Here is a 16,656-nt window from a genome sequence, read left to right on the forward strand (position 1 = left end):
GGAATTTCAGTCCAAATCTCAATCTTCTCAGCCTTCTCCTTGCAGCAGTAAGCCTAAGACTGACAGTGTTCTTGACAGAATTGATCGAAAGAGGTTTGAAGACATTCTTAAACGACGAGTGTGTGGTGATAAGATCATCAAAGTTAAAGCTTCCAAACCACGCAATGAGAAAATTCTCACGTTGCTGATCACTCGTCAAGGTCCTCAGCGAAGTTGTCAAGAGGGATGAGCTGATCAAATATGGATATTCTAAATGGATGGAATTACTCGAATTAGCATCCAAGCAAACCTCAGCTCACTCCTCTGAACTGACATGTGCTCTTCATCTGCTGATCAAGAAAGTTCAGCGTTTGGACCTTGTTCCTAAAGAACGACCTCAGCATCAAGGCCAAAGGTCATCTGTTCCTAGAACTCGAAGAACCAAATTTCAAGTTGATTGTGAAGATGTGTTGTTTCTGGACATTGGTGCTGGTGGGATTAACAATTCTCTTCCCATCAGTGTTGACCCAGTTCAACATAAATTTATCTCAGTTCCTGAACACGGGATGTTCTATCTCGATAAAAACAGAAAGATGTGTTTTCAGCGAACTGCTGAGATCCCAAAGGCTCCAACCACTCATCTCGTTGGCTTAAGGCAAATGTGCATGAGTAATCAAGATCTCTCCAGAGAGTTTCACATCCTTATTGCTATGGAGTTGCTGAATAGAAGACAGGAGTTGCTGGATAGTCCTTACTGGCCAGTAAAAATAGAGGCTGAAGCTGAGTATGAAGAATTCTTGTCCAGAGGTGTTCTAATTTAGTTGGTTTTGAACATCATCATATTGGGGGAGATTGAAAGGTCAAACCTTGAAATATGATGATGTTTGAAATAAATCTCAGCATCAGCGTATATCTCAGTATCAGCATCAGCGTTTCAGCAGCTCAGTGTGTTTAGTTTATTCAGTGCAGTGTAACAGATTTTGTATTTATCTTGTTTCCATAGTTAGCGTAAATTAGTTAGCTGGCATATCCCTGATTTGTAGGGATTGTCTAGAATAACAGTATATAATCTTTTGTATAGGTTTGTGAAAGGATACGCCTTTCACAAACCCTAATCGCTGCTTTGTGCACACGATAATCTCTTTGTGAGATTATCCTTCTTAGTGAAAGTTTTTCTTCATGAATTCTTCTTATTCTTATTTACTGTCATTGTTTCATAAATTGATTGATCTAAAGGCTTTTCAAGTACACACACGGTTATCCTCGTGTGAAAAACATCAATCTTTTCCTATTCTTTTGTTATATAAATATTAAACAGTTTAGTTATATTTTGAGTATAAATGTTCAATAATGTTATTACAAATGTTATACTTTACGTACAAAGTCGACACTACACCAGGGTTTATCATACAAACGAAACACACATTTGAAAAAACTATAATATGTATATTTATTAGATATTCATGAGATTTTACATACTATAAGTACTATATCAAGGAAATACTTTCATATACAACAATAATTTGACTTTTCATACGTAAATCTATTTGATACTAAGTTTTGTGAGACATTCAACTTCACGTACTTTCAAGTATGCAGTTAAAGTCCTGTATTATATACTATAATCTCTTGTAGGGAGAGCGTGGCACTTGTGTATAGATCTATACGGGATTGACAATCCCGCACCTAAACTGTTAGCTACAGTTAGACCAGCAGGTCTGTGGTGACAAACGTCATAACATTCCAACGCCTGAAAGAACGTTGTTACAGACAGTCTGGGTCAATAGCATGGTTATAAAACTCACATGGAGTATTAAAGACACGTTGATTTACGGGGTTATCTAATGCCTTAGTGATTTTACAACTTTTAAAGTACCAGATACTTAAGGAAAAATATTGGATTTCTAGAAGCAATCATTCAAAACAGTCGGGTCTTGGTAGAAGACTACTTTTATACTAGTGGGAAATATGGGATTTTTTAGGAGTTTTCAAACGTCTACAAACAATTTCATTCAAATCTATACAAACATTGACATTAAATACTTTTGAACTCACCAGCTTAAATGCTGATCTACTCTTTCAAATGTACTTGTATTTCTCAGGGATTCAGTAATACATGTAAACTTCAGCTTTTGGAGAAGTGACACTAAGGCGTCGGTTTAAAACTCATTTTGGTCATCATATTGTAATTTGTTTCGAAACAAGTATCATTCAACAATGTAACTTTTAAATTATATATATGATGGTTGTTTTACTTTCTTTAATATGTATTCAACTATTACGATACTACATGAAGTCATCCGCCCTCGAATGATTCCGCCATTCTGGTTTGGGGGTGTGACAATAAGCCACATTAGGGCGAGTACACATCATAGCATACATGATTGATCCTATAGTTGACGCATATGGGACTCGACTCACTGCATCTATTTCCTTATCACTACTGGGACATCGAGCCTTGCTTAATTTTTTTACAGTATAACGTATATGTAAATCCCCTTTCTTGGAATTTTCCATATTAAACCGTTTCAATATTTTATCCAAGTAAGCACACTGGCTAAGCCCAAGCAAACGTGTCTTCCTATCTTTGTAAATCCTTATTCCAAGAATGTACATTTCCTCACCTAGATCCTTTATAGAAAAAAATTTCCTAAGCCATAACTTCACTTCTAGCAAAGTTGGAACGTTGTTTCCTATAAGGAGTATGTCATCAACATAAAAAAACTAGAAAGCTCACTACAGTCTCACTAGCTTTGACATACATGCAAGACGCATCCTTACTTCTAGAAAATCCAAACTCTTTGACGATTTCTTGGAAGCAAAGGTTACAGCTACAAGATTCTTATTTAAGTCCGTAGATAGACTTCTCAAGCTTCTAAACCTTATTAGGGAATTTGACATGTTCAAAACCTTCTTATTGAGCCATATAGACATCCTTAGTTAGCTTCCCATTAAGAAAAGAAGTTTTAACATTTGTTTCCTATACTTCATAATCATGAAAGGTTGCTGTGGAAAGCATTACTCTAATTGACTTGATCTTGACAACTAGAAGAAAGGTCTCATCATAGTCAACCCCTTGGGTTTGAGTAAATCCCTTTGTAACTAACCTTGCCTTGAAGGATTCTATATTACCATCCATGACAGTCTTCTTCATGAAGATCCATTTACAGCCTATTGTCTTTCAACCAGGCGTACGATCAACCAAAGTCCATACTTGGTTATTATACATGGATTAGATCTCGCTAGTCATTGCCTCTTTCCTATTTCCATTTTCCTATCCATATCTCATGAGGCGTTTTGGTAGCCTTCTTGGTAATAATAATATTAAGGATATGGGTGGCTTCCTTTAAGTCATACCTCCATAATGATATACAGAGTGAAGCTTGACTCATCATGGAACGAACCATGTCAAGCAAGGTTCGATTATCTCTCTCAACTACACCATTAAGTTGTGGTGTTCTAGGAGGTGTCAATTATGAAACGATTCCACATTCCTTAAGATAGTCGCTGATGTAACAGCCCAAAATCTCAAAGTATTGTTAAATTGCATTTTGGGGTGTTTTAAAGGGGAGACTCGGCGAGTTGGAGCAAGACTCGCCGAGTAGGGTCGCAGATTTGGTCGCGGGTTCGCGACTGGACTCGACGAGTCCAGGCATGGACTCGGCGAGTCGACGCTGTTCAGCGGAAACCCTAGCCGTTTCGTATTGGGTCGTATATAAGGGTTGTTATGTCGTCATTTCACGTCTTTTGGCCGATTGTGGAGAACCCTAAACGACTGTGGCATCTAGAGCAAACTTGAAGGCCATTATTGACTTTGAAGGAATTGTGGTGCAAGAAGAGGAAGGATTGTGGCCAAAGGAAGAGCAAGGGGGTCGAGTTCTGAGGTTTGGGGGCACAGAGAGTACGTTTTCAGGTTATGTTTCGGATCATTCCTGTTATTTTGATGTGTACACGAATTTAGGGTTTATGAAACCCATTTGGGTTTAGATGGATTGTTGTGTTATTATCCAACGTTTATAACCCTGTATTAGTACCCCTTAGAGGTCCAGAAGGTTCTATGTTTGTATATTCGGGAAAATATGTATCTCAGGAAGCAGTTTGATCGACTGCATGGCGTGGACTCGCCGAGTCGGATGATCAGACTCGGCGAGTAGCTTGAAGATTCACTGGGACTCGCCGAGTTGTTCTTCAGACTCGGCGAGTGGAGTCGGGGTGGCCCCGCGATTCTTCCAGGAGTGACTCGTCGAGTCAATGAGGATACTCGACGAGTAGAAGGGGAATCCTAGGGGATTGAAGGACGACCAGACTCGCCGAGTCGCCAGGGAACTCGCCGAGTCCAGTCGAGCTGACAATGGACTGTTGACCAGAGTTGACTGGTGTGATTCTCAGGGTCAGTTAGCGTGGAAGATAGAAATATTAAATAAGGGATATATGATGTTGCAGGGAGCTTGTAGCTCGGAGGATCAAGTGCAAGGGATTTTAGGAGTTGCTATCTTCCAGTGTCCGCGAGGTGAGTCTTCTCACTATACCTCACCCGGAAGGGTTTGATTGTGTGACCGGAAGGTCGAGTATGTTATGTGTTATGTTTATATGCTATAAATGGAAAGTTAGCTGCTACGTGTGATATACATGCTTATATATGGGCCGGAAGGCAAGGTATTACGTAACAGAAAGGTCAGGTATGATATATGATATATGTGCTTTATGTGTTAGAGTATTTGTATTATGTGTTATATACGTGTATGGGCCGGAAGGCGATATATATATTGTGGACCGAAAGGTCCGGGCCGGAAGGCAATGTTATGTGGATCGAAAGATCCGGGCCGGAAGGCAATGTTATGTGGATCGAAAGATCCGGGCCGGAAAGCAATGTTATGTGGATCGAAAGATCCGGGCCGGAAGGCAATGTTATGTGGATCGAAAGATCCGGGCCGGAAGGCAATGTTATGTGGACCGAAAGGTCCGGGCCGGAAGGCGTATGTGCGTAAGGTATATTGGGGAACTCACTAAGCTTCGTGCTTACGTTGTTTATGTTATGTTGTTTCAGGTTCTTACAGTAACGCGGGGAGGCAACGGTTCGATTGTACACACCGAAGAAAGAGTTGTGTTTTGGAGGATCCTGGTCTTCTATTATAATGAAAATGAAACTATGTTTTGTAATTCGAATGTGAATAAGATTTTAAACAAGTGTTTTTAATACTAAATTGATTATTTAAATGAAAATTTTGTTTTTCTGAAATCACGGTGTTACAGCTGAACTCTATACTAAGAGATTCTCTACTTGTATCAGATCAGAGCATCATTATCTTTTTGTCCAATAGACTCTTTACCTCATGCTTAAACTCTTCGAAGTTTCCAAAGGTGTTCGATTTATGCTTTATTAAATAAATATACCCGTATCGACTATAATGAACAATAAACGTCATGTAGTAGCGATCATCATCCATTGTGCCAGATCAGAAAGGACCACATACATCAATACAGACGAGGTCTAACAATCATTCACCTTTTTCACAAGTTCTAGTGAAAGATAATTTAGTCATCTTGCTTAATAGACAAGATTCGCATCCATCATCTGATTTGAGGTTCAATGATTTTACACCTTCCCCGACCGCTGGCAGAAATGTCAAGTAGTGACAGTACATACATTACCCAAATCATAGAGCGCAAACCATAACAATCTATTAAACAAACCTATATGCCTTCAAGCTGATAATCCTTCCTTGGTTTGATCTTTTCTCCATCATCGGAACACATGCGATTTTTGAGACGTCAACTTGATGTTGGTGAGTTCACAAGTTTTGAGATAAACTTAATCAATTTTTTTGAAAACTTTCTATAAATTTTATGATTCTTAAATTCAGATTTTCCTATGCTTTATTATATTACCTCTTGTCTTATTATCTTTTTGGGAAATTCTGCTAATCCTATCTTATAGGATATCTAACTTACTATCTTTTTAAGATGCTCTACCAATCATAATTTATTATCTTTGTAGGATATCTACCGATCCTATCTTATTACGTTTTAGGATATTTTATTGATCCTAATTTACTATATTTGTAGGATATTTACCAATCCTCTCTTATTATCTTTTAGGATATTACCGATCCTAATTTACTATCTTTATAGGATATCTGACGATCCTATCTTGTAATCTTTTTAGGATATTACTGATCCTAATTTACTATCTTTTAGGATATTTAATTAATCCTAACATAGTTTACCTACCATTCTAAGGTGTCCCTCTTGGTAGTTGGATCTCTAAGGTATTTGTAATGTATTACCATGAGCCTCCATAATCGACGTTGTTTGACTAGTGATTTCCCAGCCACGACGCTTCATCGAACGTTGAATATTGATTAATCAGAAAGTTATCCTATCGTGATTGTTGCTATCAATCACATGTGGCATGTCAATCCCCATATAGATATATACATATCTTTTTAGCTCTCACAAGATTATCGATTACAGGTTCGGGGTAGCAAAATTTAATCAAGGCTATTGGATAACTATTTAACAGCTCACTAACGCATTAAACTTAGGTATTTATCTTTTAGCACTCTTATCGACTGATTTCCTATAAATATCACAATATAAACCCTTTTAAATCTATATTTGATAATAATATCTTTTGATCTCATAACTATTGTGTGTGAGTGTGTGTGTGTGTGTATATATATATATATATATATAGAAAGAGAGAGAGAGAGAGAGAGAGAGAGAGAGAGAGAGAGAAAGAGAGAGAGAGAGAGAGAGAGAGGTTCAAATATTTTGTCACATCTACTGTGTGCTATAATGCACCAATAAGAATTTTGTAAAAGTTATATGTATATTAAATTATATCCATACTTATAATTCATTTTTATGGAAAGTAATTAAATCTGTCATTAATGTCAACAATAATATTCTTTCAGAATGAATTCGTATCTAGAAGAATGAGAGTGTATTTTAGCAGAATGAGAGTGTATTCTAGTAGAATACACTCTCGTTCTTCATATTCCATGCAACTTTATTGTATTTTAATTAGCGAGTCCAGAAACAAACAACAAACCCATACATAAAAACCTACGTCTAAATTCATTCTAAAAGAATGTTATTGCAGACATTAATGACGAATTTAATTAGTTTTCATAAAAAGAGAATTATAATTATGGATATCATTTAATATACATACAATTATGGAAATCATTTAATATCTATTTTTATTTAATTAAATAATTATTTAATTTTACTAAATACCTATTGGTGCATTCTAGTACACAGTAAATGTAAGAAACACATTAACCTAGCCATATATATATATATATATATATATATATATATATATATATATATATATATATATATATATATATATATATATATATATATATATATAGGGAAGGGTTATATGGAAAACAAAAAAACCCTAAAAATCATAAAAATGCATTAAAAAAATACTTAGAGATCACGAATATTTTTTACCTAAAAATCACAGGTTTATTTGCAAAATCGCTGAAAAAATATAAAAAATCGATTTTTTTTGGTTTTTTTTCAAAAAAAATTCAGCGAAAATAAAGAAAAAGTTGAGAAAATTCATAATATAAAAAAGATTTGTGATGTCTAACTATTTTTTTGTTACGCAATTTTATGATTTTTAGGGTTTTTTAGGGTTTCTTGTTTTCCATAGAACCTAAACAGGATATTTAGGCAGGGTAACGATTAAGTACAGTGTGTATCCCTTTATTTGACTAGCATTACTTTTAGGTACCATGTTATCCTAGGAAATTAGCCTTTATAACACCTAGGAAGTATCTCTTCCTAGACTAACGGGTATCATAACTTTTAGGCATAATATCATAGCTTACAACTAGGTATAGTATATATAGCTACATTATCCTAATGTTTCATTATGTATAAAATGATTAATATTTATTGATATAGATATAGTTTACTACAGTTTGATAGGCATGTATTCACCCTATAAAAATTTTAAAACAGTAAAATGGGGTCATGAACTCACTCTAGTAGTGTAATCTGAAGCATGCAAGCTATTGCATCAAAAAGCTTCGTGTCGTTGCGAGGACTTTCGAAATAGCTTGAGAGATAGAGAGAGATTTTTTGGGTGTGAGAAAATTAGAATGTGAGCACTTTTATTTATAGAGTTCGTGCACGTGGCGCACTTCATGCGCGATGTGCAATTTACTCGTGGCTCCATCAAGGGTTTGCCACATGTCACACTTCTGATGGTCCACGTCTCCCTAATCTCGACGAATTTAGGTGTTCAACATGCGTATCGAGCATGATGCGCATTTGGTGTACACATTTAAATCTTTTATAAAAAAATCATGTATTCCTTATATGATCTTTTTTTTCTTACCCTCTTTATATATTGATGTAACTCTCTATTAGTAGTACAACATTCCTTAAGGTTGTGTTGCCCAATTTTAACTTTTATTTTTTTATCTGTATTTTATATATTTCTAAAAATCGTATCTCCTTCATACGTACTCTGTTTTTGACCTTTTTCCTTTTTAAAGTCCTTATCTCTTGAAGTACTACGATTTTCCTTTTAGTGACTTTAGCCGAAACTCAACTGATTCCTTTATATCATTTTGACATCAATAGCGTTATTAACGTGGTTGATTTTTCTCTTTTATAAAATCGTAACTCCTCCAATCGGAGTCAGATTTTTACATCGATTATATCCTTGGGGGCACTTTTTTTATGTACTTTCCAAATACACTAACCATTATTAAAAGTGATATAACTTATTGGTCACCCATTTTTGACTCTTTTATTATTATCTAACTGATCATATTTTTCTTAAAATATGACATCTCTATTATCATCATTTGTTGATGTTAATCTCTAGTGACGGTTGGTAGCAGAAAATTCCCAATTGTCACATTCTCCCACAGTTTTAGGAATTTCGTCCCGAACTTCAGACCTTATTGTAATTTTATTAGGGGAGACCAGTTTCTTAATCACAAATCGATTCATTTCCCTTTTTATTTGGTCAGCTAAATTTCCTTTTTAGTTTCCTACTTCTAATTCTTTAACTTCATCATTAGAATCTAATATTTGCCTTTTGAAATCCTATTTGGTTACATCCTTATTTTACACCAACAGGAAACCTAAATCTATAATTTTAATACTGGTGTGGATTTCGGGAAAGATTTCTATGATTATTTGTCTATTACTACCTATACTCAAAAGTAGATGTTCTTATATATATAAATAATGAGTACAACTTTATGGGTTTCCAATTCCATTGTTAAACATTACATACTCACTCCTATGAGACTTTTACCAAAACTCTTATTCTAACATCCAGTATATTGTTTTAGTGGCCTGGTTGACTCCTACCAACGTTTACAATGTGCCTTGGTCTTCCGTAGTTGTTACACCTAAACTCCTCATGTTTGCCTAGATGACGAAGTCCACATTTACTACACAATGGGAGTCTTCCCAAGTATCCCTTGGTGGAGTGGGTGATCTCTCACGAGGTTTCCTTTCCTCTCTTTCCTTCCATAAGGTTTGTCTAGATTTGCTCTTGGCGATTCCTTCCCATTTGTTCTTAGGCTCTTTTGAGTTCTTCTAACACCTAATTAGGTTTTGGGTCATTGGTTACTTGAAGTTAAAGGCTTAATATTTATCTTCCTCATAGGTATTGGGCTGATGTGATTGCACCTCGATCCTAATATAGGGAGCTAACCATTAGAGATATTCATTGATCTTCTGGATGTCTGAGCTAACCAACTCATTCCATATGGTGACTAGGTACTCTAAGTGTACCATATAGAAAGTCAGGCATGATTCATTGGTGTTCAGAGGACTAAATTCCTGCTCTTCTCGTGCCACTTCTTTTCCAAAACGAAATCCCTTTATCATCTCCTTAACTCTTCCCATGGGGTTACATAGGCTTCTTCTACGCCAAAAGCCTTGACCTCGAACCTCCACTATAGGAGAGCTCTTCCCATAAATGTGAATGTTGCAAACTTAAATCTATGTTCATTAGCACACTTGCTCTCTATCTCTTTTATTTAGGGGATCAAACTATCTACCCTTCTGTCTACATAAAAAGATTTCAGCTTACTGTTAAGAAAATGATGATAGATTCTTGTCATTTGACTACCTTACTTATTACTTCCTCATCCTTATTATCTCTGAGATTCCCTAATGCATAAGAGATTTGATGCTGAATCATGGTTTGAATGGTGGTCGGGACAATTAAGATTAGCATTGTCTGGTTGTTATCCTGAAATGACCGCAAGAATGTTACTTGTTGTTCCTAATGGGGTTAACACTACTTTTTCTGTTAATAGGGTACTATAGTTGCTTTCCTAGCATCCTATCTCCTTATCTTTTGTTTAAATAAAAAATTATTGGTATCTTTTCTATTATTGTAGTTTTCTCTCCTATTACGACATGCTATTGTTTCTTTCCTAGCAACTTATATGGAAATTTCTTATTAATTTTGCTTTCCTAGCAACTCTTGTTATGAACGGAAATCTCTTATTATCTCAAGAACATCTCTCTTCTTTATCTTTAGTCTTCTAATTAGATTAACCTCCTAAAGGCTTTTAATGTCTAGGGGATCAAAAGTTTTTGGGGATGAACAATGTCAATTTTTGAAAATTTTGGACTTCTGCATCAGGAAGACGACGTGCACCACGCGTATCTCCAGCAGATCAACATTAAAGTCGAATTTTGGCCTCACTCATCACTTTCCAACATTTTTTTGGTCCCCTTGATTTGTCTCGACTGGGTCCCATTTGCACGACACACGCATCATGCATGCTCCTTTTTTCAAACTTCGATTTCGAAATCGCATTCGTCTCTCCTACTTCCAAGTAACTTATATGCTTAATCCTATCTCCTAATTTAGGCTCAATCTCAAGTTTTTGGGATTTTGAGTTTGTTATTAATTGATGAATTTTGGTTAGTTTTTGTGAAATGGATGACTAATTAAGCCTACTTTGCTACCGATTTTATCTCCTAGATACTCAATTTGGATTTATTTCATCAATTGATCCCCATTTTGAATTTTTGAATTTCGAAAATTCTTCTATGTTTTTAGCCAAATCTATAAATTGGTCATGTTGTAGACGAAATATGATACTTATTTGTGGTCTAGAAGCCTAGTCGAACATCCATATATTGTTATTGTGTTTAAATTTCAACACAACTGCGGTTTTCGAACCTACTATTCTTTGTATTCTTGGAATACGTAGCGAGATGCATGCGCCCCACGTGCACTCACACATAATATTTACCTTTGCTCGTTTGGTCAATTTCAACACTCTGTTGTAGCATTTAACTAAAATAGCTCATTCCTAAATGTGTTTTGTCTGTTTTTCTAAAGATATGTCAAAACGAGGTCGACAAGTTGCGGCTCAGTTACCTCCTAACCGGCCATCACATATGTTCTTGCAGTTTCCTGATGATCTACCTAATCAGAGTTCTTTCGTGTCTCGCCTAATTGGTCTTCTATCCAAGAAGATCAGTATTCCCCATGATCTTTCCTGGAGAGTGGCAGACGAGTTTGGGTGTAATATCTTGTTCTTCAAAGAATTTACCTTTCTCCCCTTAGGATATGATTACTTGTAAAGTGGACCTTTATGGCATTTTTTATTTTTTGGGGCAGCATGGGTATGATGGGCGTACATGTTAGTACGTTGGGCATACCTGGCCTTACGCGAGTATGTTGAGCATACACTAGTACGCAGGACGTATATGGCTTGGACCAAACCCTAATATTTAGGTTTTGTGCACTATTTAAACACCCTTATAGCCCCAAAACCCTTCCTCTTATAAGCCTCCACCCCTCATATCGACCCCTTTGCAAACCCCAACCCATTTTGAGCATTTTTTAGTTTTCGAGTGAGCTGTAGTCATTCTTGTTTGTGAAGGAAGATCATCAAAGAAGTGATTTTAATCTCAAGTCCTTGGATACAACATTTTCTCTTCATTGTGGACCATTTAGATGTATAAAGCTCCAACCTTGATGCAAGTATCTCTAGATCTTGGTTAACCATAGATTCTTACCCCTTTTGTCCCAAAACCTAGGTCTTTGTAAGTATGAGGTACTCCGAATCCTTAAACTATCCGTTCAGACATTTTAGGGTATTTTAAGTCATAAAAATGCAAGCTTGGATCTTGTTTTGTCCCCATGAAAGAGTTATGGTGTGGCAAATAATTGAATAAGTTAGGTTTTTAGTGTTGCGCCCCTTGTAGCCACGAAAAGGCCTAAAGATTGCATCTTTATGGCCTTAGAGGTTTTAATAAGCTCGGATCTAAAGTTTGGACGGAAGGTTTTAAGGCATTAAGACCTTAATGAGAGTTTTGATCCAGGGTACGTACGTCGGGCGTAAAAGTATGTACGTTTCGTGTACTTCATCTCGACCCCGATTTCCCTTTTGCATCAGTCGTTGTATGCGGGGAGTACGACCTAGTTCCAACTTTTAGGGTATTCTTTTGGGTCGTGTTCCATTAGGTGTTGGGCTTTTAGGTTGGGCCGAATGAAAAGGGAAAAATGACCTTTGTGCCACTAATTAGGATAATGGGATTATTGGACCATTTATTATGGGTTAAAAACCCGGATTATTAATTAGGGTTATTTTTTGGGATATAATTAGTGTGAGGAGCCGTTTTACTAGAAACTCGAGTGTGTGGTTTGGTTATCTTCTTTTGGAGGTGATTTTTCTAAATATGTCAATGGGTCGAAGGGACCAATGCCGGCAAAATGACCTTTCTGCCACTAATTAGGATTATTGGGATTATTGTACCATTTATTTTGGGTTAAAAACCTGGATTATTAATTATGGTTATTTCTTGGTATATAATTAGTGTGAGGAGTCGTTTTACTAGAAACTCGAGTGTGTGGTTTGGTTATCTTCTTTTGGAGGTGATTTTTCTAAATATGTCCATGGGTCGAAGGGACCAATGCCGGCAAAATGACCTTTTTGCCACTAATTAGGATAATGGGATTATTGTACCATTTATTATGGGTTAAAAACCTGGATTATTAATTATGGTTATTTCTTGGTATATAATTAGTGTGAGGAGTCGTTTTACTAGAAACTCGAGTGTTTGGTTTGGTTATCTTCTTTTGGAGGTGATTTTTCTCAATATGTCCATGGGTCTAAGGGACTAATGTTGGCCCATTACCTTGTTATATAGAATGCTAGTTGTATCTATGATACTTGCATGAAAGACCAGGATTTGGCCCCTACAAAATGTATGAAAGACCAAGATCTGCTCCTAGCAGTTGTATGTAAGACTAGGATTTGGCGCTCGACATTGCAAGGAAAGACCATGATTTAGCCCATGGTAGAAAGTAAATGTAAGATTGATACGACCCATAGCATTCATTATCTTGTGTGTGGTATGTTGTACTTTGGGGAACTCACTAAGATTTGTGCTTACAATTTATGTTTATGGGTTTAGGTACTTCTAACTAGAAAGGGAAGGGCCCAACATGATGGCACATCATCCTCCCCTCATGATTGCCACAAATTAAATAATTGTACTCTGATGTTTGAATATTATGATTTGTTGTTGGCTTTTGAAACAACTAATGAATTCTTTGATAGATTTTCAAAGAAAATTTTCATTACCATTTTTAAGCTGTTAAAAGTTCGTATCATAGCCTTGGTTTTAGGGATTCATGCGCACTTTCATGTGTGTCCAGATTCAAACTTAGGAAATGATAATCTATTTAAAGATAAATGAAATTGAGCTTCTAAAAAGATATGTACTAAGAAAAAAGGGTGCGGTGCGTGCAATCAATCAAGCTCAAGTAAGTGGTTCTCAAGATTACCCATACCTATGTTTTATGAGTAGTATGATTGATATGAGAATTACATGCTACATTAGGGCTAAGGATACCTTCAAGAATCATATGATAGAATTGTCTGATTTGTGTGATGCCTTATAGCCTAGGAGGATTAGAAGCTATGTGTTACTTGGAATTGATATCGGCTTAGTTAATTACCAAGTGTGTTCTTCAAAGTTGTATATGATTAGGATTATAGAGCGCTAGAATGATTGACTTGGCCTCATTCCATGTTCTTTTCTTAGTTGTGGACTTAGGGTAGAATCATCATTTGAAAGTCTATGTGTTCCTATTTTTTGTATAACTTGCATGCATAAGGAAACCAACGGTGTTGATTGAGGTTCTTGGTATTGTGAGTGCTAGGAGTTGACACTACCTAGGAGAGCTTAGGATTTGTATGTTGTTTAGCATAGTATTTGTATATCGTTTTAGTGTGGTGAGTTAGAGGAGGAAACAGGACTACCCTTGAGGAAGGTATAGCAAGGTGTGAAAAGTAATATTGGGTCCATACTACTAGTAGCACAGGACATCTACCTGAGACAAGAGTAGATCTAGAAACTCTAAAGAGATCTGTAAATTGAGGATTTCCTTAAGTTGTATACTGATTATCTTTTTGTTGTGTTTCAGTTTGAGTATGGTGATGACTATGCGAGGAGTGTTGGATTAGTGTCTAAGTCCATAATTATATTTGGTATGGACTTGACCTGGTTGTAGCATCGTCCTTTTGGGTTGCCTTCACCGAAGCAACTTGACTGGATGAGTAATAGAGAAAGAGGTTATTATGGTTTATTAATATATTATATGAATAATATATTAAAGGAAATCATATTATTTAATTAACATTGCTCAAGAATTAATTTAGAATTAATTTTGTGGTCAAAAGAGGTTAATTGAATTAAGGGGAATGAATTTGTAATTATTGGATAATTGCATTATGGGCTGAGGAGCCCTAAATAAGGGTTGGGCAATTTCATCGGAAAGCCCATGTTGAAATCGTCCAAGGGGCTTGATTCTGGAAGATTCTTATGGGTTGCTTAGAGCCTAAGCAACCAGATAAGCATTTGACCTAATTCCTCACTTATATAAGGAACCCCTTGGCTTGCAAGTTTCGGCTACCACAACCCTAAGAAGAGTTCAAGAGCAGAAAATTACCTTCCCTTCTCTCTCTATTATTCTCCAACTTGATTTGGTGTTCGTGATCTATTAGAGGCACAACATTTGCGGTGCTAAGGTTCTCAAAATCTCAAGATCTTCAAGCAACAATCAAGGTAACTTTCTAACTTGTTTATTAGATGTTAATTTCGTTTTGTTGTATGCTAGATTAGGGTTTTCAAGTCTTGGACAAATGGTTTCATGTACAAATAGAAAAACTAGATCCAAGCATTAGCGTTTGCATGAACACCATAGGAATGTTGTTTTGCTCATAACCCAACAGTGGTATCAGAGCCTAGATTGTTTCTCTTTTGTATTTGATGCATACATAATTTGTTCAAGCTCAAATTCAAAAAATCATGACTCTAACTGATGCACTCGTCGAGTCACCAGATGAACTCGATGAGTCCCGTTTTGTGACTCGACGAGTAGGCTCGTTTGGTGGCTGATTTTTCGTGATTTTGACTAAAATTGAATTGGGATAATTACCAAAAACGATTTTGACTGATAAAACTCGACTTTTTCAATATGGTATTGATTATCCTAATTCAATTGAAGCATAATTGTCAAAAATAAGATAATTACTTGTTTTATGAGATAAATTTAATTATTTGTATTTTTTTTATTTCAATTATCTTGTAAAGGAAAAGATTAGGTCAAATTATGTGATAAATATTAATAATATATTTAATTCATAATTTTCAAATTTTATCTAAAGATGTTTTGAAAATTTCAAAACTAACACTCAAGTTTTGGAATTTAAATTTTTGATTAAATGTTTAATTTTGAAATATTTAAATTCTAAACCCTAGAATATTACAAGTTTAAAATTCAACCCTTATACTATTATAATATTATAAGATTTATATATATATATATATATATATATATATATATATATATAAGATTAAGATAGTCGTACCGTTAGTATGCCTCATTCACAAAGCCGATCTATAAGGGGGGTATAAAGTTGTTGCCTATAAAATGGCAGTTTAATAGGTGTCTAGTCTCACCCACCGTTTCCTTGATTGGTCGAGGGTCGTTAGCCGAACGGGTATGATAGGGCAATTAATTCCTCATTAAAATTATAATGATTATATAAAGTTATTAAATGTTTTTTATAAAATTCTCAATCTTAGTTAGTTTAGGAAAAATGTGAAATGATGATGCTCCATGAAATTACATGCCAAGTCGTTAGTGGAGTGTGCGTGGATAACCGGCACACTAATATGGACTAGAAATGGTGGAAAATGGTGGCTCAATGTTTATTATAGATCAATGGAGTGTGTGTGGTTAACCGGCACATTAATCAGGTGATAAATGACATCAAGAGTACCAAGTACATTTGCATGGGTATTCACAACTTGTTTGTGATCCTCGGTATCGCAGTCACAAACATGAAAGGAATATATCGAGAATTAAACATGCCATTGAAAATTTCAACGAATCTCAAAAGATCTAGGAGTTTCAATACATTTAAAACTTAATTTTCTTTTTCGTTTTTCATGGTGGAAATTGGTAAATCGTCATTTACCTACCTTCAAATTATTTGCAGTTTGGTTTACGACATCCCTCTTCTAAATTGTAAATAATATTGTTGGGTCCTAGCCATAATTTCTCATTTGGGTGTTTAATTGGGGACTCTTATCTAATCTAAACTTTGTTCCTTTTCTATTTAAGTTGTCTACTTCGGACAACAACAA

This window comes from Lactuca sativa, chromosome 3 (assembly GCF_002870075.4).
Source record: "Lactuca sativa cultivar Salinas chromosome 3, Lsat_Salinas_v11, whole genome shotgun sequence".
Taxonomy (NCBI): domain Eukaryota; kingdom Viridiplantae; phylum Streptophyta; class Magnoliopsida; order Asterales; family Asteraceae; genus Lactuca; species Lactuca sativa.